Genomic DNA, 19,891 nt, shown 5'->3' with positions numbered 1-19,891 from the left:
TTTTTAAAAAATGCCACTCTGCTGATCAGGGAACTCAGCTGGGATCATCAGAGACTTTTCAAAGCAATTTTTTAACCACCTCTTCGGCCAAGAGGTTGCAGAAAAAAATTCTTTTAAAAGCCTTTGATGATCCCAGCTGAGCCGCGTGATCATCAGAGGCTTTTTTTTTTTACTTTTAAAAGCATTTTTTCATCGGAAGAGGTTGTAGAAAAAATGCTTTTAAAAGTAAAAAAAAAAAGCCTCTGATGATTGTGCAACTCAGCTGAGCATGGTGGGGGGGGCGCAGGGATTTTTGCTACCGGTTCTCTGAACCACCCGCCTCCATTGCTACCGGATCAGGTGATCCGGTCTGAACCGGGAGCATTTCATCCCTGCTTCTGCGTATGTGCAGAGGGTAAAAAATGGGACGTGATGACATCCGGCTGGGTGGGCGGAGCCTCCCGCCACCAGCGCTACTGGATCATGTGATCTGGATAGATCCGGCTGAATTTCACCACTGGATCACATGATCCCAGGACACTGCAACCGTCATAAATGCATGTCAGTTGTCACGGGTCCAAAGTTTTGACCATGTCACCAGGAGGATGCTGCAATGGTTGTAAGTGGGAAAAACGGTCACAAGTCACAAGTCATTTTTTTTCAGTGGCTTATTAACTTGGAACGATCCCTAAAAGGTTATAAGTTGAGCACTACTTGTAATCAGTTCTTTTCACATTGTACCACAACTGAACTGTCATGAACTGAGAGGTTTGCTTAAAGAAAAAGGTAAAGGTTCCTCTCGCACATATGTGCTAGTCGTTCCCGACACTAGGGGGCGGTGCTCACCTCCGTTTCAAAGCCAAAGAGCCAGCTCTGTCCGAAGACGTCTTCGTGGTCATGTGGCCAGCATGACTAAACACCAAAGGGGCACGGAACGCGGTTACCTTCCCACCAAAGGTGGTCCCTATTTTTCTACTTGCATTTTTTACGTGCTTTCGAACTGCTAGGTTGGTATACCAAATTTGAACAGGAAGACAAAATGGATTGAGGGAGCATTGATTTGGGGGAAAGAGAAGGACTTCTTGCTGTGTCCTTTCTTATGGCAATCAACCTCTGTCCAAGATCTAAGACAGATACAATCAGATTGGTTGTAAAAACCAGCCAAATAAAAATCTGACTTGCCCCCCCCCCTTCGCCACACAGAGAGAATTCCTTTCTCCTTGCACAACTCAAGAAAATTGAGACCACACCCTATTGCTCACACAAAATAAGGCATCTCATTACAGTGCCATGAGCTGGATTCCTCCGATGCTTTTTTCATGCAGGACAAGGAGAAAGTTTCATGGCTTAAACTCTTGAGATTTCAGGAGAGCTGCCACAAAGAAGAAGAAATCTCTGCTTTTCTTGTGGGGGGTGGGGAGGCTGGCCAATCTGAGGAAAGGCCAAAGAAGCTTTGAAGAAGTTGGTGAGTAGAATTTCCCTTCTTACTGGTGGACGGACGCGAGTTTCGGAAGATGGAGAGATAGACTCTCTCGGTAGAGTTTTTCTTTAAAATATATAGATAGATAGATAGATTTGGAAGTATTCATTGTTTGCAGCCAGGAGAGATCGACCAGGTGCCAACTCTTTAACCCTGATCAGAGATTACTGGGAATATTTTCCTAGTACAAAATGAATTAAACATGATGTGTAGGTATAACCTCAGTGGATAATAAGATCATATTGCTTGTTCAAGCAACCAGCAGTCTGAGTAGGCATTTTCAGGACCAGAGGTAAAGACTACCCATAACAGATTCTTAATACTACTTAGGACCCCAAGACGAAATAGTTTGGTGGGTTCAGTTGCTGAACAGTAAATTAAAACACAACTTGCTTTGCAGAGTTGGCTTCAGATAAGAAACGTCAGGAAAAAGCAAGGTGCTTTAACGTCTGTAACCAGGAAGTGCCTCTCGCCTCGTCCTGCTGATCTCCTTAAGCCTCCTCAGTGCTCTAGTACCTTATGAATTTCAAAAACTGAGCTTAAAAGGGGCTTGGAGGCTGGGGGTTTAAGGAGCAATGAAGGCAATTCAGTTGTTGTTTCATCTCCTTGGCTTTTTACAGAATAGGAGGCCACTGAAGTTAAAACACTTTAAAGAACTGAAGCTAAGCACAAGGTTAGTTCTTCCACCAAGAGACAGAAGGAAAAGACAAAATGTCTCGATGTACAGAAATCAGGCTTAATTGTGCATCAGGCGTCTGAATGGCGACTTGGCCATCCGTCTTTCGGTGTTGGGTAGCAATTATCAGGTTCTCCATACAGCAAATTGCCTTTCTTTTAAAATTAGAAGCAGCCGTAGTAGTAGTAGTAAATTTAATGCTAGCCAGAATAAAAAGGACGTGTAAAGGACGTGTGTGACCTGATAGGAATGAAAAGCAGGCAGGCAAGCAGGTAGAAAAATCGACTTTAATTGTGCAGTCATCGGAATGGTTAACTTTCCATCAATCCCGTGGAGCTGAATGGCAATCATCAAGCTCTCCATTCAGCAAACTGCCTTCATTTTAAAATTAGTTGTAGTAGCAGTAGTAAATTTAATACCGGCACAGAGGGGAAAAAAGCAAAATGTGTGTGATCTTATGGAGATGGAAAGGGGGTAGGCAGAAAAACAAGGTACCTTCTATCATACTTGGTGGTTGTGCCCTGAAACGAAAAAATGCTGGAAGAAAATACACAGGTGGTTACAGGAATTAACAGGACTTCAGATGGAATACACTCCGGAACTATTTCTCCTAGGGATAATTAAAAGAAAATATGACAAAAGAATAATATATATCATTTTACATATAATAAACGCAGTAAGGATAGCTTTCGCGCAATGCTGGAGAAATATAAACATGCCTTCTGAAAGCTTAGTACTTAAAAAAATATTTGATTGTGCAGAAATGGACAAATTGACAATTGAACTGAAAGGACAAATAGATTCGGAATACTATGCAATATGGGAGAAGTGGTATGACTGGATTGAGAACAGAAAAATGGAAAAGAAATAGACGAAATAGAAGTAGAATTAAAATGTAAAAAAGTATAGAATGTATTTGAATTGGAATGTTATGGTATGTAAATGGTCACAGTTATGCATAAGATGTGAGTAAGATTTGTTTAATTGTAAAAATGCAACCCCAAAAAAAGAAGAAAAGGAAAGGAGGCAGGCAGGCACGGAGAAGAAGGAGTTAATTTTCTTTCTCCTTTTGCAGCCAATGTATATACTCTTGTAAATACCTTGGCTTTTGAAATGTACTGACTTGTAAAGGAAGGTAGCAACTAGACAAAGAGAGGAGAAAAAAAAATAAAAGCAGTTCCTGGAGTAGGAAACACAAAACGTGATATCCCAAAGCTTCTGCAATTTAATGAAGGTAGGGCGGCTGCTTTTCGGCACGGGGAGAAAAACGAGACGCTTTCTGCTGTACCTGACTTGCTGCAGGGAGCACCAGGGGGTGGACGGTAGTAAGAAGGAATGACTGAGAACTGTCAAATGGGGTGGTCGTTGGCTTAAGTCAGAGGTCTTCAAACTTGGCAGCTTTAAGACTTGTGGACTTCAACTCTCAGAATTCTCAGACGTTGCAACCACCAAAACATTCTGCATAATTGTTTATTTAGCCTCTAAAATACACCCAGGAAATAACTTTTCAGAGAGAACTTGATGTGAGGACTGAAAATCACATGTAATAGAGTAAGATGAACTTGCAAGCTCAGGGGTTTCAAGGAAATGGGATCCTTTGAACTGAATTTTTGTACCATGCCATCCTAAACTGGCTTGTTTTGTCTTGGCTGTGAATGTCCTATGAAACCAACTATTACAAACGGGGTTATTCAGTGGGAAGTGTCAACATCTGCAAAAATGGTAGGTTCAGCATCCTGATCAAAGCCCTACCCCAGAGGTCTTTAAACTTGGCAGCTTTTAGACTTGTGGACTTCAACTCTCCAGCCAGCTGTTGGTCCTAGCCAAGGGTGGGGAACCATTTGCGATGTAATTCAGTCACATTGGTTTTAGGTGGGCATTCAAAACGGGGGTCCCCAAGAGATTATTACTGTTCCAAAGAAAGTGCTTTTGCAAGTGTCGGAATTAAACCAGAGAGAGAAATTCATTGTTTGGTCAGTCCATAGGCACGAGATTCAGAAGGATTTCTTTTTTTTTTTAATGCTTCCCTCAATTTTTTTTTTATTTTTATTTAAAACCTCCAGTGTTGGAGAATCCAAAGCTTTATTTATTGTTTTGGCTAAAGATTGTTAGCCAAAGTAGCCATAAAGAGAGGGAAATTCCAGACCGTTGAACTCCATGTGTGTGAGTTTTTCATTTGCAAGGAGACGGGTTGAAAATTAAAAGTTTACTTTAGCCTCCATTCGTGATGTCTCGGTGATATTTGCAATCATGGCAGTGACTCTCTGAAAGTTTGAGCAGAAGTCTCTGAGAAGGTCAGGGTGCCAGAACTTAACCTATCACCTTTGAGGTACAAGGCAGGTACAGCACCACTGAGCTAAGGCCTTTCAATTATTTTTTGTCTACGTCAGTAAATCTGGTGGCTGTTGCAGCAGCAGCATGTTGCATGGCTGGAAATGCTTCCAACAGCCACCCAGACAGGATCATTACTGCGGGGCCTCAGATAACAGATTAACAGAGTTGGAAGGGACCTTATAGGTCATCTAGTCCAACCCCCTGCTCGAGCAGGAGACCCTGCACCATTTCCGACAAATGGCAGTCCAGTCTCTTCTTGAAAGCCTCCAGTGATGAAGCTCCCACAACTTCCGAAGGCAACTTCTGTTCCATGGGTTGATTGTTCTCACTGTCAGAAAGTTCCTCCTCATTTCTAGGTTGAATCTCTCCTTGGTCAGTTTCCATCCATTGTTCCTTGTCTGGCCTTCAGGTGCTTTGGAAAACCCCCTCCTCTCTGTGTGAGCCCCTCAAGTATTGGAAGACTCCTCAACTTACAACCACAATCGGGGCCAGAATTTCCATTGCTAAGCAGGATGATAATTAAGTGAGTCTCGTCTACTTTTACAAAAAAAATTAAAACAAATTGGCATGGTTATTAAGTGAATCACTGCAGTTGTTAATGACTTTTAAGCAAATACGGGTTCTCCCATTGACTTACACTTATTGGACGCAGCTGGGAAGGTCTCAAAGGGCGAACCCATGACCCGAGGAAGCTGCAACCCTCATACATACATGCCAGTTGCCAGGCCCCCTAATTTTGATCACATGACCATGGGGATGCTGCAAGTGCAAGGACCTGTTGAAAGTCACTTTCTTTAGTACCATTGTAACTTCGAAAGGTCGCTAAGTGAATGGTTGTAAGTTGAGGACTACTTAGGTTGGTCACAAGGATCTGGGGGCTTGCTTCAGAACCTGACAATTTTTTTTGGCCTGCACTGTTGCCTGCATCTTGGTTTACTTCTTCAGTTTTTGGGATTTTTGGGGAAATTATAATCCAACTTCTGTTAGGGCCATAATTCAGTTTGTTCAAGAAATGCTCAGCATTGCCAAAAACACACACACACACACACACACACACACACACATACACACATCAGATTTAATATTATTGTATTAAGTCTCCATGAAAACTCAACTGCTGGTGAGTTAGAACATAGAATATAGAATAATAGGGTTGAGAGGGACCTTAGAGATCTTCTAGCCAACTCCCTGTTCAAGCAGGAGACCCCTATATTATTCTGGACAAATGGCATCCAGTCTCTTCTTCAAAACCTCCAGTGATGAAGCACCCAAAATTTCTGGAGGTAAGCCATTCCACTGAGTAATTGTTCTGTCAGGAAATTTCTCTTTAGTTTTAGGTTGGATCTCTCTTTAATGATCTTTCATCCATTACTTCATCTCCTGCCCTCTGGTGCTTTGGAGAATAGATCAGGCCAGTGATCTGTGAATTCAATTTTTTTTTACTACTGGTTCTGTGAACGTGGTTTGATGGGCGTGGCAGAGGAAGGATACTGCAAAATCCCCATTCCCTCCCCACTCTGTGGCTCAGCTGGGATCGTCAGAGCCTTTTAAAAGCTTTATTTTTTTACAGCTTCTTCGGCTGAAGAAGTTGTAGAAAACATGCTTTCAAGTTAAAAAAAAAAAAGTTGGCCACGCCCACCCAGTCACATTACCCCAAAATAAGCCAGGCCCACAGAACCGGTAGTAATGAATTTTACATTTCACCACTGGTATTATACATGTGCATTTGGCCATTCCGCCTACATTGATATCATCTGCATCATTTACATGGATCCATGCATGTAGGTTTATTGACAGAAACACTAGAAATTACCTTCTTTGAGGTTACTTTTTCAACTTCCTAGTTTGGCATACAAATCTATACATCCCAAAGGGTTCCCTGATTAAAACCTAATCAGGATCTGCTTTGTTTAGCTTCCAAGAGCAGTCAACATTGGATACGTTCTGATTCAAACAACATACAATGCCTAAATAAAGACATACAAGCCATGGTAAGTTAGCTTCACACAACAAGCTACACCTCAAACAAGTTAATCACACAATGATTAAGTAAAAGAATTGAATCTAACCAGAGTCTACCATTGGAACACAATTTGTAACCACGTTTCTCTGTTCATTAGATCTCAGTTTGGATTAACCAATCCAGCAATAGAATAGAATAGAATAGAATAGAATAGAATAGAATAGAATAGAATAGAATAGAATAGAATAGAATAGAATTCTTTATTGGCCAAGTGTGATTGGACACACAAGGAATTTTCTTTGGTGCTTATGCTCTCAGTGTACATAAAAGAAAAGATACATTCATCAAGAATCATAAGGTACAACACTTAATGATAGTCATAGGGTACAAATAAGCAATCAGGAAACAATATCAATATAAATCATAAGGACACAAGCAACAAAATTACAGCCATACAGTCATAAGTGGGAGGAGATGGGTGATGGGAACAATGAGACGATGAGAAGATTAATAGTAGTGCCGATTTAATAAATAATTTGATAGTGTTGAGGGAATTATTTGTTTAGCAGAGTGATGTTCTTGTGCCTACTTGTTCTGGTGTGCAGTGCTCTATAGTGTCTTTTTGAGGGTAGGAGTTGAAACAATTTATGTCCAGGATATGAGGGGTCTGTAGATATTTTCACAGCCCTCTGTGATGCAACGGGATTAAGAAACATGGCAGCCGGGTTTTAAATTGAGCGCAACCAGGTTTATGCATCACATCAAGCCATATCACCCTAACCATAGTTTAAACATTAGAGCATAATTGGCTAGATTCACAAAACACACTAGGCTCATGGTGGCGAACCTATGGCACGCGTGCCACAGGTGGCACGCAGAGCCATATCAGTGGGCATGCGAGCTCAGCTCCACCAGCTGATTTTTGGGCCTTCCGGGGCCACCGGAAGTTGGCAAACAGGCTGTTTTCGGACTCCGGAGAGCCTCCGGGAGGTGGGGAAGGCCGTTTTCGCCCTCCCCAGGCTCCTAGAAAGGCTCTGGAGCCTGGAAAGAGTGAAAAATGGGCCTCCTGGGCCCACCGTGCCATCACGTGCCAAAAGCGGGGAGAGCACGGGGGGTTCACACGCACATGCGTGGGGGGTGGGGCACATTGAATTATGGGTATGGGCACGCACGCGCATGACCACTCCGCGCTCCCCCCCACTTTTGGCACGTGATATCAAAAAGGTTAGCCATCACTGCACTAGGCCAAAGCAGTGGTGGGTTTCAAAAATTTTTATTACCGGTTCTGTGGGTGTGGATTGATGGGCATGGCATTGCTTGGTGGGTGTGGCAAGGGAAGGACACTGCAAAATCCCCATTTCCTCCAGATCAGCTGGGACTCGGGAGGCAGAGAATAGATGGAGGTGTGGCCAGTCAGAGTTTTTACTACCGGTTCTCCGAACTACTCAAAATTTCCGCTACGGGTTCTTCAGAACTGGTCAGAACCTGCTGAAACCCACCTCTGGGCCAAAGCCAACCAACACGCCTAGATTGTCGCTCAGAACAACATCTAAAGCCAGTTCATTTTAGCGGGTAGTTTCTAAGTATCCCAGCAGTAAAGAGGTTAATATCTTCCTTTTAATCTCACGCATTAGACTGAGAGATCACCTGCAATGCGCACATTCCCTGCCCCCCGACCCTGGGAACTCCCATTTCAGAACTTCTTGGAATGCAGATGTTGGAGTCCTGTTACAAATAGGCTTTGGAGAGGGTAGAAGACAGGTATCTCTTAAAACAAGCAACTGTTTGCAGGTTCTAGAGCTTGGTGAAGAAATATAATGATGAGGGAGACCCACCGATGTCAACTGAACTGCTTAATTCCAGTAGTGGATTTCAGGACATCAGCCAGGTTCCTACATCCGAATTTCTGCATCTGATCGTGTCTTTAAAGAAAGGCAAAGTGGCAGCCCTTGACAAGGCCTGGGCTCCATTGCTGCACATTTGGGACCTTGCTGTTAAAAGCAGAGCCACTTTTAACCTTTGGCTGTTCTAAACATGGCTGCTTCAACCATACAGCAGGCAGAAAAACATGTTTTATCCTTTTTTTTTAGTTTATTATATACAATAAAGGTAAAGGTTCCCCTCGCACATACGTGCTAGTCGTTCCCGACTCTAGGAACCGGTGCTCATCTCCATTTCAAAGCCGAAGAGCCAGCACTGTCCGAAGATGTCTCCATGGTCATGTGGCAGGCAGGACTAAACGCCAAAGGCGCACGGAACGCTGTTTCCTTCCCACCAAAGGTGGTCCCTATTTTTCTACTTGCATTTTTTACGTGCTTTCAAACTGCTAGGCTGGCAGAAGCTGGGACAAGTAACGGGAGCTCACCCTGTTACGCGGCACTAAGGATTCGAACCACTGAACTGCTGACCTTTCGATCGACAAGCTCAGCGTCTTAACCACTAAGCCACTGCATCCCTCTATTATATAAAATACAAAAGTACAAAAGCAAATAATAAGAAAAATAGAGGAGGGAAATGGGAAGAAAACAGTGTAGAAAAGAAGGGGAAAAGAAAGAAAAGGCATTGACTTCCAACTCCCTTTGATGCAGTAGAATAAGATAGTAACATCAAACCCCAACTTTTCACTTTTACATAATAGTATAAACCAGCCATTTCTATAACAACAGATCTATCTAATCAGTAAAATCCAGAATCAAAGTTTCTTTTTTTCCCGCCTCAAGCACAAAGTCCAGAAACGGTTTCCAAGTAGAAACAAAAGTAATTGTGTTTTTTATTATTATTATTATTTTAGCAAAGCAGCCAATTTAGCCATCTCTGCTAACTCTCATCAGCTTTTGCAACCATTGTGGGGATTGTAGTCAGGCGGAAGAATGATAGACAGGGGTGTTTTTGCTACAGGGGCCATTCCTGCACCTCCATCTGCAGTTGGATTCATCACGGTTATCTCTACCTGCGCATTTTTGCAGTCAGTGCTATTGCTAAAGGCTTAGATCCAGCTGTTTTCTGCCTGCTAAAGGCTTAGATCCAGCTGTTTTCTGCCTGCTTGGCATTCCTAGCTGACAAATGTATCTGTGTTGGTGCTTCTCAGGCATTTTAGTCCAAACAAAATTTGAGCCAAGAAAATGAGTCATCAAGGAAGAGAAGGGCAGCATGGCTCTCCTCCTAACTGTTAACCATTGGGTGGAGAAACACTGGTTTCCTTCCCCCGCGCGAACATTTTCGGTCAAATGCACCATAGTTATTTAGTACCTGACACCACCTTCGATAATTAATGGCTCGTGAGATTCTGTGCAGGATAGCTGCCAAAGCCAAATGAAACCATCCAGAAAAAATGGGGACAAACATATTTGCACAACCATATTTTTAATGCATCTATCCGGGATGTAAATATGTTCCGTACGGAGAATGTAAAATGTTGTGTTCCGAAATAAGTCTCTCAAAAGTATATTGAAATATAATGCATTAAAGGCGAGCTCGAGAATCTATTATCCAGCTGCATAAGAGCCCCTAGATTCACTTAAATATAATCAACATTCTGAAAGATAATCTCCACAGAAATGATTGAGTTGTACTCCAGGTATTCAAACCGGGAGGTAGGATTGCATATTGCATTTAAAATATAAATTTCGGTTACAGAAACTGAGATGAAGAATATGACTAGGTGACTTTAGATATCAGATTGGTAGGGATTATGTTACAGTGCCTAAGTGATCTGTTAACGGCGTCATGAAAATTGCTGAACTTTTGACTGTTGGAATAAGAGGGTGTAGACAGGGAACTCCCAGTTCTTCAGCCAGTTGACCCTTTTATGAAGCTTCAGATTGTTCATTGATCCCCAAACATTTCATCCTAACCCTGTGGGAGGATCAATACTTTGGAGAACCCTGAATATCATGAGAGAACAAGAGATTCTTTAGACATACAAATAGACACATCCTTCACAGTGCAGTTATGGATAGTTAAAATAGGCAAGAACTAATGACTTTGTAGAGGTGCCTTTAATAAATAAGGTAAAAGTTCCCCTTGCACATATGTGCTAGTCGTTCCTGACTCTGGGGGCGGTGCTCATCTCCGTTTCAAAGCCAAAGAGCCAGTGCTGTCCGAAGATGTCTCCGTGGTCATGTGGCTGGCATGACTAAATGCCAAAGGCTCACAGAACACTGTCACTCTCTGGGATAGGCTTCAAAAATTTTAGCAAGGGGTTCTCTGCCCAGTTGCTGGGTGGGTATGGCCATGGTGGGTGCGGCGTAGTCAGGCTCCTGCACCACAGTGGGGGCCATTTTTGCCCTCCCCAGGCTTTGGAGGCTTTCCTCGAACCTCCGGGAGGGCGAAAATGGCCTCCCCAGGCTCCAGAAGCCCTCTGGAGGCCAGAAACGGGCCCATTTCTGGCCTTCTCAAACTTCCAGTAGGCCCATTTTTCACCCTCCTTGGACCTCCGTGCATGTCCTTCACTTACCTGCATCCAAAACAGGCCACGTAGGGACTCCTGGGAGGGGTGGGGTGGGGAGGGCGGGGCCAGCCAGGAGTGGGATTTGAAGGTTCTCCGAACTTCACAGAATCTTAGCTAGAGGTTCTCCCAAACCCCTGTGAATCCCCAGCAGCCCACCTCTGGGTCTCTCCACTCCTAGTTCAAGCTGTTCACTGTCGTCCAATCCTAACTCCTAGGATTAAAGTGAAGGATTGGCCTAGAGGTTCTGTGGTTTAGGAAGGACTAAGAGTTTGGAGCTCCCTGCTACCATTCCAACCCTTTGATTACATCACAACAATAATTCTTGGGCTAAGACAGAGAGGATGTCATGGGCTGTCAAAATAAGCTTGGGAGACAGGAGGAAGAGTTGCAGCCAGGGCAAGTGTCAGACAAGAGTCCATGTCAGTCCATAGAAGGAAAAGGCATGAAGAAAGCATTTCAGAAGTGATCCTCCCTAGTCCTCTGGAAAGGAACGTGGGTGGAGAAAGCATCTCACAAAGGATCTCAGAGTCCCCTTCTCAGTGAGATGGTGGCACATCCACTTAATTAATCAATGAATTCATTATTAATTGATTAACTAGTATCCTCCCTAGTTCTCCAGAAAGGAACGGGAATGGAGAAGGCATCTCAGAAAGGACCCAGAGTCACCTTATCAGTAAGATGGAGACATATCAATTCAATTTAATCAATTGGTTGATTAATTGATTAATATCTTCCCTAGTTCTCCGGAAAGGAATGGGGATGGAGAAGGCATCTCAGAAAGGATCGCAGAGTCACCCTATCAGTGAGAAGGGTGGTGTATCCATTTAATAAACAAACAAACAAACAAACATCCTCTCTTGGGCTCTGGAAGGCAAAGGCAAAGGAGGGGAGTCGTGTTTTCAGACTTGCAAGACTCTGTTACTGCAACCTTCCCATAACGTGTGTTATTATTCATGGGTTTGATATCCTAACTGGGCAACTTCAAAGGGCTGACCGAGAGACTAAGGATAGAGAGCCATTCACCCAAAGGCTCCCAGTGAACTTCCTCAACTTAGTGTAGATTGAAATCAGGGTCATCCCAGTGCTAAATCCACCATTTTAACCATATTTATTTATTTGTTTACCGTATTTTTCAGAGTATAAGTCGCACCGGAGTATCAGACACACCTTAGTATTTGGGGAGGAAAATAAGAGAAAAGCTGATTGGCAAGTGAATCGGCCTCCCGGAATACCCCAATCAGCTGTTCCCAGAGGTGAATTTTAGCAACAGGTTCCTTGGTTGTGAGCTCTGTGCCTTGCTTTTTTTTCTGCCTCTGAAAGCCTCCGAAATAGAGCTTCAGAAAAAAAGCCTCTGAAGCTTTGTTTGGGGGCTTCTTTTCTGCAGCTCTGTTTGGGGGCTTCTTTTTTGAAGCTTTGTTTGGGGGCTTCTTTTCTGAAGCTTTGTTTCTGTTGCTTTTTTTAGCCCCTGAAACCTCCGATTGAGAAGCTACATTCGGAGTATAAGACGCACCCAGATTTTCACCCTCTTTTTGGGGGGGAAATAGGTGCATCTTATACTCAAAAAAATATGCTATTTGTCAACAAGTACAAGGAAACAAGAATTGGCACAAATAAAAAGAAATAAATAAGCAAAACATAGCCATAAACACATAAAATGAGGACATATAAATGGGAATAAATAAATAAATAAACCGTCCCCTTTATACAGCAGAGTTGGCAACCATGCGACAATGCCTAATTTTTTTTTCCCATCATCACTTTTAGACCTCTAATGGGTAGAAACCAGACTCATTCTTTTCACCAGTTTGAAGTGGGCAACATGCAAAATCCATAGCATTTGCATCTGACTGATCAGGTTGGCCATCTGAAGGCTGCCTGCCTACAACAATAAAATACAACAAATGAACTTACAACAGTTCATTTAGTTACCATTCAAAGTTACAGCGGCACTGAAAACAGTAACAGAAATAGAATAACAGAGTTGGAAGGGACCTTGGAGGTCTTCTAGTCCAACCCTCTGCCCAGGTAGGAAATCCTACACCACTTCAGACAAATGGTTATCCAACACCTTCTTAAAAACTTCCAGTGTTGGAGCATTCACAACTTCTGGAGGCAAGTTGTTCCACTGGTTAATTGATCTAACTGTCAGGAATTTTCTCCTTAGTTCTAGGTTGCTTCTCTCCTTGATTAGTTTCCACCCATTGATTCTTGTCCTGCCCTCAGGTGCTTTGGAGAATAGCTTGACCCCCTCTTCTTTGTGGCAGCCCGTCAAATATTGAAACAATGCTATTATGTCTCCCCTAGTCCTTCTTTTCATTGAACTAGACATGCCCAGTTCCTGCAACCATTCTTCATATGTTTTAGCCTCCAGTCCCCTTTATTGCTCTTCTTTGCACCCTTTCTAGAGTCTCAGCATCTTTTTTACATCGTGGCAACCAAAACTGGATGCAGTATTCCAAGTGTGGCCTTCCCAAGGCCTTATAAAGTGATATTAACACTTCACGTTAATGTGACATAGGACCATTTTTCACAGTTACAATCTTTGCAGCATGCAGATGATCATGTGATCAAAATTCAGACGCTTAGCAAGTGGTGCTTATTTATGACCGCTGCTATGTCCCAAAGTCACGGGATCCCCTTTTGCGCCCTTCTGACCAGCAAAGTCAATAAGGGAAGCCAGATTCAGGAAGGAAGGAAGGAAGGAAGGAAGGAGGGAGGGAGGGAGGGAGGGAGGGAGGGAGGGAGGGAAGGAGGGAAGGAAGGAAGGAAGGAAGGAAGGAAGGAAGGAAGGAAGGAAGGAAGGAAGGAAGGAAAAGTGAAAGACAGCTAATGATGGGAATTGTACCCTGTTTCCCCCAAAATAAGACATCCCCTGATAATAAGCCCAATCAGGCTTTTGAGCGCATGGCAATAAGGCCAAGGGCTTCTTTCAGGGTTCAAAAAAAATATAAGATAGGGTCTTATTTTGGGGGGAAACACGGTAACTGCAGTGATTCATTTAACAACTGTAGCAAGAAAGGTCATAAAATGGGGCAAAGCTCACTGAACAGATGTCTCACTTAACAACAGAAATTTTGGGCTCAATTGTGGTTGTAAGTCGAGGACTACTTCTATGGCTGGATGATGCTATTAAACCACTAGCAGGACTGGCCTCCTAAGGTTTTTTTTAAAGCAAAGCAAAGTCCTCATGCCAAACATCCCCCTCCAAAACACCCATGCACAAACATACATGCACAGGCACGCACACACATTCTGCTGTTGCCTCCCAGAACATATGACACACCTTTTGACTTCCCAACACATAAAATGTAGTATTGTGCCATATATGGAGCAGCCATGAAGTGCAAAGGAAACCATGGATCACAGTGCTGGGTTTCAAAATTTTTTACTACCGGTTCGGTGGGTGTGGCTTGGTGGGCGTGGCTTGGTGGGCATGGCAGGGGAAGGTTACTGTAAAATCTCCATTTCCTCCCAATCAGCTCTCCAAACTACTCAAAATTTCCGCTACCGGTTCTCCAGAACTGGTCAGAACCTGCTGCAACCCGTCTCTGATGGATCAGATTTACAAACTGTTGCATTGAAAAGCTGACATTTGGCCAAATTGATGGGAAGCCAGATCAGTTCCAGCAGAAAGATCTATTAACTGCAGCTGGCAAAGGAGGGGACTTTAAGACCCCTATCAAGAATGCCAGCTGAAGTTGCCCGTCAACGCCTTAAAAGAACAGGAAAGCCACGTCAATACGGACAAGAAAAAATAAAGAAAATTAGGCATGATTCAAGAGCTGTTCAGTAGTATTGGATAGCTTCTTGCATTCTTCTGTCTGGCCAGTGAAACCACACGGCTGCCAAATTTTCACTCTCCTGCCTTGCTTTCTCTATATACAGTGGTTACATTTCAGGCAGCAGCAGCAGCAGCTGACAATTCTTATGTCCTCTTTTCTTGCAGGGATGTCTGCACGCTCTGATGAAAACTATCTTTAATAAAAGGATTGATTTTGAGGAAGGAAGGAAGGAAGGAAGGAAGGAAGGAAGGAAGGAAGGAAGGAAGGAAGGAAGACAGACAGAATAGAATAACAGAGTTAGAAGGGACCTTAGAGGTCTTCTAGTCCAACCCCCTGCTTAGGCAAGAAACCCTATAGCAAATGGTTATCCAGTCTTTTCTTTAAAACTTCCAGGAAGGAAGGAAGGAAGGAAGGAAGGAAGGAAGGAAGGAAGGAAGGAAGGAAGGAAGGAAGGAAGGAAGGAAGGAAGGAAGGGGAAAGGAAAGGAAAGGAAAGGAAAGGAAAGGAAAGGAAAGGAAAGGAAGAAGGAAGGAAGGAAGGAAGGTCAGAGAAAAAAGGAAAGAAAATTACAACTACTATTTCTACGATTACTTTTTTGCTGCCATTTACTTTCCTGCCTATCGAGGCCATGGCAAAGCGAAATTTCAAGAACCATTTGCGAAGTTTTTCTCAGTAGCCACAGACCGATTTAACCTTATCTGCTTGAACCACGTATGCTTCTATTTTAGTATCAAAAAAAAATGTGACAATATGGGTGCTCTACAAATGTTCAAGGGACACGGTGGCTCAGTGGCTAAGACTCTGAGCTTGTCGATCGAAAGGTCGGCAGTTCAGCGGTTCGAATCCCTAGTGCCGTGTAATGGGGTGAGCTCCCGTTCCTTGTCCCCGCTTCTGTCAACCTAGCAGTTCGAAAGCACATAAAAAAATGCAAGTAGAAAAATAGGGACCACCTTTGGTGGGAAGGAAACAGCGTTCCGTGTGCCTTTGGCGTTGAGTCATGCCAGCCACATGTCTACGGAGACGTCTTCGGACAGTGCTGGCTCTTTGGCTTTGAAACGGAGATGAGCACCACCCCCAAGGGTCAGGAAGGACTACCACATATGTGCAAGGGGAAACTTTACCTTTAAAGATCTTCAGACTTCTTTTTTTTTTTTTTTTTTTAAATGCATCTAACTGCCTCAAATGGACGACAGCCTAAAAGACACAGCAAGTAAAATTTGTTCAGAGGTCATGGAAATGTTTTGGAAAGAGACACATTTTTCCTAGAATGAGCCAAGAAAAATTATTAATGACTTATTGTTTAACACAGAAATGCAAAATCTACAGTAGAAAAATCTTGGAGTTCAGCCGTTCCAAGACTCCAAATTCCCAATTTGTAATCCAATTTGGTTTTTTGGTTTTTCTGGCCTAGACATTTTAGAATGCAATTTCGGGCACTAGGCTTCAATGCCAAGCAGGACCTAAATTTGCAAAAGGTTTACTTTGTAACCCTTTACTTTGATTGTCCTTTGAACTAAGTAACATGGAACTTAATTGATCAATTAATAATATTATATGGTTCTTGGATTATGCAGAATCCAGTTATCACATGGGGGAAAGAAATCCATGCAGATAGAAAACTAATCTGTTGGGGAGAAGGCTGCGTTTGTATGCTAGCTTTCTCCGTGGAAGGATTGATTGTATGGAAAACATCGTGTCTTTGTTCATTTATGGGAATTCAAAGGGGAATGATGAGAACCACGAGTTACAAGTTAGTTTATTACTTACAGAAGGAGGGGGGGGAGGCAAGAGTGTCTTGTTTTTCCTGTTTCTTTTGAAGAGCATATATAAACCTCCCCCAGGTCAGTTTATTACTTGCAGAAGGAGGCCTGCTTAACCTCAACTAGCAAGAGAATAAGGGAGAATAGATTATATCAATGGGAAGGTGAGGGAAGAATGCCATTTTTGAAAGCTCTACTGTATGAAAGCAGAAAAATTAAAATGGGTGGATAAAAATCCATCAAGTCCAAAAGGAAAAATGTTCTGCCCGGATTCTATTATCTATCTATCTATCTATCTATCTATCTATCTATCTATCTATCTATCTATCTATCTATCTATCTATCTATCTTTCTCTTTCTTTCTTTCTTTCTTTCTTTCTTTTTCTTTCTTTCTTTCTTTCTTTCTTTCTTTCTTCCTTCCTTCCTTCATTCTATTCTTTCTTTCTTCCTTTCTTCTTTTCTTCCTTCTTTCCTTTCATTCATTCTTTCTTCCTTTCATTCTTTCTTCCTTTCTTCCTTTCATTTTCTTCCTTTTATTCTTCCTTCCTTCCTTTATTCATTCATTCTTTCTTCCGTTCATCCTTCCTTCCTTCCTTCCTTCCTTCCTTCCTTCCTTCCTTCCTTCCTTCCTTCCTTCCTTTCTTCTTTTGCTTCCGGAGTTTATTTATTTATTGTTTAAGGTTCACCAAAAAGTTTTCAAGCTATTCCCTGCTCAAATATGGTTTTCTTTGAATTTGAAATCAGCTGGTCACCTACGTAACCTTTAAAAACAAAAAGCAAAAGGAGGCCTTTGAAAGATGGGGAAGGTGTGGTCCTTTCATCTCTGCTGCCTGGTTATTATATAGAGCCAGATGTATGAGACATCTGTAATCATAATGGAGAAAGGAGACAGACACCTGTAGATGTTGTTGTTTTTTCTCTCTCTCCTTGGGATCCAGGGCTGACCCTTTTAATGCCTTACTCTCCACAGTCCATGTAGTCCTGCTGTCTAGAGATTTGGGGCATTGAACTTCAGTGCATCTGATGATTGGCAGATAAGGGAAGGCAAACCCCTTTTATTCATTAAATTTATTTATTGTAAATATTGTCATTTACTGACTACACGGCTTGTAACTGGTAATATAAAACAATTACTAGTAGAACCTTAACTACATCAAATGTTAAAAACTAAAACATGAAAAGTTAAGGAAAAAAACCAGATAAAAGGGACCAATATGTAAACAGGATGCAGATGGGATCTTTTCCTTCCTATATGAGATGCCAAGATGAACCAGCAATCTTGGGGGTTCTCTTTTGTGTGCATTCCCTGCATACAGGTAGTCCTCAGCTTACAGCCATTCCTTCGGTGTTTGAAGTTGCAACAGCCGTGAAAAAAAATGACATATAACAGGTCCTTGCCAGTGGTGGGATTCATTTTTTTTTACTACCGGTTCTGTGGGCGTGGTTTGATGGGCGTGACATGGCTTGGTGGGCGTGACTTGGTAGGCATGGCAGGGGAAGGATACTGCAAAAACTCCATTCCCACCCCACTCCAGGGTAAGGTTACTGCAAAATCCCCATTTCCTCCTGATCAGCTGGTACTTGGGAGGCAGAGAATAGTTGGGGGTGGGGCCAGTCAGAATTTATACTACTGGTTCTCCAAACTACTCAAAATTTCCGCTACCGGTTCTCCAGAACTGGTCAGAACCTGCTGAATAGCACCTCTGGATTACATGTTTTGTTTTGTTTGTTTGTTTGTTTATTTATTATTCCAATTTATATACCAATTTATATGTTAACTGGGTTTAAGATTCAACAGATTGAATCAAATAGGCTTAGTCTTATTATTATTGTTATTGTTTGTTAACTTTCTAACCCATCTTTCACATATGTATTAGCCCTAAAACAAGCCATTAAGGTTTCTTCAACAAACAATGATTTTAAAATTAACCTAACATCATGTATGGAGACCACGATTGTCTCTTGGTACTCAGGAAATTCCTGAGCAGCTAGACAAAATCCAGATAATCCATTTCTGGTTGAAATCTCAGGAAACATTGTTGTAATTTTGCACAGTCTTAGGTTGTTTTAGGAAACTTTTTTTTTAAAAAAATATCAGTTGGGGAAAAAAATGGTAGGAAACCTACAGTCAAAATACAAGCTGCTCCACCTGTTTGATGGGTTCTTTGCAGATGCACAAAAAAAACTTAGATCTAATTGCTCACAAGCACCACAATTAAAGGAGAGAAAGGGGAATTGGACAGCTCCCAAAACACAAGCAGGATTTCCTAGCTAAGAAGAGTTGCTATTCTGGCAAAACCTGAGTGAACTGAACTTTGGAACAGCCAATATATAAAGAGTCCTCGGTTTATGACCACAGCTGAACCCAAAATGTCCATTGGTAAGCAAGATAGCAGCTGAGTGAGTTTTGCCCCATTTTACAACCATTCTTGCCACACTTATTAAGTGAATTTACTGCAGTTGTTAAGTTAGTAACTTGGTTGTTAAATGGTCCCCCATTGACTTTGCTTATCAAAAGATCACAAAAAGGAATCACATGACCTGGGACACTGCAACCTGCATAAATACGCCAGTTGCCAAGCGTCCAATTTTTGATCACGTGACCACAAGACATAATGGACATAAATTGTGAAAAGTGGACATAAGTCATTTTTTTAGTGCTGTTGTAAGTTTGAACAGTCACTAAACCAGGGGTGAAATGTAAAATTTGTTACTACTGGTTCTGTGGGCGTGGCTTGGTGGAGGGGAGGGTAATATGACTGAGTGGGCGTGGCCAACTTTTTTTTTTTTACTTTTAGAACCATTTTTTTCTACAACCTCTTCTGCTAAAGAGGTTGTAAAAAAATGCTTTTAAAGCCTCTGACGATCCCAGCTGAGCTGCGCGATCATCAGAGGCTTTTTTTTTTACTTTTAAAAGCATTTTTTCGGACAAAAAGGTTGTAGAAAAAATGCTTTTAAAAATTAAAAAAAAAGCCTCTGATGATTGCGTGGCTCAGCTGGGCAATGGTGGGGGGGGCAGGGATTTTTGCTACCGGTTCTCTGAACCACCTGCCTCCATCGCTACCAGATTGGGCGATCCAGTCCGAACTGGGAGCATTTCACCCCTGATGCTAAACTGGTTGTAAGTTGAGAACTTTACCTTTATGTGGCTGGCCAGAACTTCAATGAGATGTTTATGTTTGCATCTCAAATCCCTATTCAACATAAAATTGCAGGAGACCATGGAAAAATTAAGCAGTTGGAGTTAGACTGAGGTGTAGAGTTAGGTTCACAGATCACGCCACATCCTAGTCCCGTGATGGCAAACCTATGGCATGCGTGGCAGAGCTGGCACGCAGAGCCCTCTCTCCTGGCACATGTCCTGTTGCCCCAGCTCAGATCTCCATGGCGTTTCTTTCGTGAGCTTCTGTTTCCCTGCAAACAACGAAACAGAAGCTCACGAAAGAAAAAGATCTTACCTCTTGCTG

The 19,891-nt window shown here is 42.5% G+C and overlaps 1 protein-coding gene across 5 annotated transcripts in view; it reads left to right on the top strand.

Annotated features, from left to right (window-relative positions):
* Positions 1-1,130: 1,130 nt before the first annotated feature.
* The window catches only part of GJB3 (gap junction protein beta 3), a 30,319-nt gene continuing 11,558 nt past the window's right edge, over positions 1,131-19,891 (top strand). The window contains exons 1-2 of one of the 5 annotated variants that reach the window (XM_087876095.1): positions 1,236-1,444; positions 4,879-4,992. The gene's annotated coding sequence lies outside the window, so the exon portion shown is untranslated. Of the gene's footprint in view, positions 1,445-3,351; positions 3,370-4,878; positions 4,993-12,116; positions 12,136-19,891 lie in introns of those variants that run through there. The other 4 variants (XR_015729431.1, XM_034413377.2, XM_087876097.1 and 1 more) reach the window with 4 other exon arrangements.

This window comes from Pantherophis guttatus, chromosome 10 (assembly GCF_059756535.1).
Source record: "Pantherophis guttatus breed Tessera chromosome 10, ASM5975653v1, whole genome shotgun sequence".
Taxonomy (NCBI): Eukaryota; Metazoa; Chordata; class Lepidosauria; order Squamata; family Colubridae; genus Pantherophis; species Pantherophis guttatus.
Note: the sequence above shows the minus strand (reverse complement) of the source record. Positions and strands in the feature narration are given on the sequence as shown.